The sequence below is a fragment of the Oncorhynchus nerka genome, unplaced genomic scaffold, assembly GCF_034236695.1.
Source record: "Oncorhynchus nerka isolate Pitt River unplaced genomic scaffold, Oner_Uvic_2.0 unplaced_scaffold_1357, whole genome shotgun sequence".
NCBI classification, from domain to species: Eukaryota; Metazoa; Chordata; class Actinopteri; order Salmoniformes; family Salmonidae; genus Oncorhynchus; species Oncorhynchus nerka.
The window spans coordinates 1-2,500 of NW_027040000.1; positions in this window are offsets into that span (position 1 = coordinate 1).

Genomic DNA, 2,500 nt, shown 5'->3' on the forward strand with positions numbered 1-2,500 from the left:
TGTCTTTCTTTTATTGAAACATTCTCAATTCATTTAAAACTCACCCCCACTCCTAAAATAAAAAAATAAAAATATATCCTGTACAAATCACCATACACAAAAACCTCTCCTACAACCGTATATCCAAAACATCTTCCCCAGCAATACAGACAGCCCCCCAACACACCATATCTCCTCAAACATCTCCACACATTTGATCATTTTATAGAACTCAAACTCAACCCTAAGGCTAAGAGAGACCATCCCATTAAACAGTAGTAAAGGGTCTGTTATCCCCCACCTTTGACCCTGTTCCTCCTTGTTAGCCAAATAGCTAACTTTGCCTGAGCAAACAGAAAATTCAACAAAACACATTTTTCTTTCTCCTTACTCGAATACCTGTATCCCATTATAAACATCCCAACAGCAAAAACCACCCCCAACCTGTCACACAGACATTCCAACAGAGACATTAATGGCATTAACCTGGTGCACACAGAAAACACATGAATTACAGTTTCTTTCATTTGACAGAAAGGACACCCCTGCCCAATTCCCGGATCAACCCGTGCCAACCAGCTGTTAGTGGCCAGGGCTCCATGAAGAACCCTCCACTGGAGGTCCCTGACCTCTTTGGTACTGGGGGTTTGTAGAGCGCCCTCCATCTAAAACCCACCATACTCTCCGCCCCACATACCCCCTGCCACTGATGTGCCTTCACTCCTGTTAGGCTTCTAATGCTCCTAACCTTAACACAGAGGTTGTAGAGGGCTTTACCTCCCACCCCCTCAAACTCCCCCAGGCTCGGAGTGTTAAAATCTAACAAGTCCTCCAGACCCCCTTGCCAGTCTCCAGTCTCTGCCGTCACCTGCAGTGGCGGGAACATTGGTGGCCCCTCTCCCTTTGGCCTCTCAAACACCCCCTTACCGGCTCAGACAGTGCCTCCTGGACCTCCTCCAGGAATCTCTCCAGCAGCCTAAGAGACGTTATTCCTGTTTGTTGCGCCAAGACCTCCGGGGTTTTCCACCCCTCCTCTCCCAGCAGTCTCAGGTCACCCAGCCTTTGTAAACCCCCTGCCATCAGTTGCCTCTGCAGGTTGGCCGACTGAACCGATCTCAAAGGGATGGCTGGGTTGTGGAAGATAGGCTCCTCCCACACCCACTGCCCAGGCTCCACACCCCCTTCTCGTGTGGGTCTTAGCAGCTGCCAGGCCCTCAGCACCGCAGAGTAAAACTCTGAGAGACCTGCTGTACTCAGCCTCTCCAGCTTCATGAGGAACAGCTGCCGGTCCAACCCTAATCCGCCAGCTCTCCTCAGCAGCGCATGCTGGTTCCCTCCAGCCAACATCAGTGTGGTACAGCAGTCTCTGCACCGCCTTTAGTCGGAAAGCAGCCATCCTGCTCTCCAGTTCCACCAGGCCCTGTCCTCCTTCGTGTACGGTCATGTACAAAACTGCTGCCTTCAGCCAGTGATGTCCCGACCAAAAGAAGTCCACCAGCTTGCGTTGCAGGTCTGCAAGCAGACCGGCGGGGGGGTTGAGGACAGCCAGTTTATGCCACAAGGAAGATGCCACCAGGTTGTTGATTATCAGCACCCTCCCTCTATATGACACTTGGGACAGGAGCCACCTCCACCTGGCCAGTCTTGACACCACTGCCTGTGACAGCCCCTCCCAGTTCTTGCTGACCCACCTCTCCGAGCCCAGGTACACCCCCAACACTTTAAGCCCTTCACAACCCCACTGCAAACCCCCTGGAAGCAGAGGAGGAGCCCTATCCCCCCATGCCCCACATAACAGAGCTTTGCTCTTTCCCCAGTTTACCTTAGCTGATGAAGCTCCCTCGTACACCTTCAGACTGGTCTCTAGTTCCTGCATATCTTGCTCATCCCTGACCATCACAGAAACATCATCTGCATATGCTGAGACTGCTATTCCTGTCACCACATCCATGCCTGTCCAGCACACTCCCCGCAGTCTCCTGCGTAGCAGTCCTAAAAAAGGCTCAATGGCTAGTGTGTACAGCTGCCCAGATAGAGGGCATCCTTGTCTAATCCCCCGTCTCACCCAGACTGGCCTACTGAGCCCCCCTCCCACCTTAACCATACATGACGCCCCAGCATACAACAGCTTCACACAGGTCACAAAACTCTTCCCAAACCCAAACACAGACATCACATTAAACAGATACTCATGATCCACTCTATCAAAAGCCTTCTCTTGATCTAAAGAGACCAGTCCAAAGTTCACATTAGAACCTCTCGACAAGTCCAACATGTCCCTAATCAAGAACAAGTTGTCCGTGATTGAGCGTCCCGGTACACAATATGTCTGGTCCTTGTGTATTATAGAGTCCAGATGGGACTTCAGTCTGTTAGAGAGGACCTTGGCAAAAATCTTGTAGTCCGCACAGAGTAATGCCACAGGCCTCCAGTTCTTAAGTTCACACAAGTCCCCTTTTTTGGGCAGGAGAGTCAGAGCCGCCCGACGGCAGCTCATCGGCAACTCTCCTACCCCGACGCA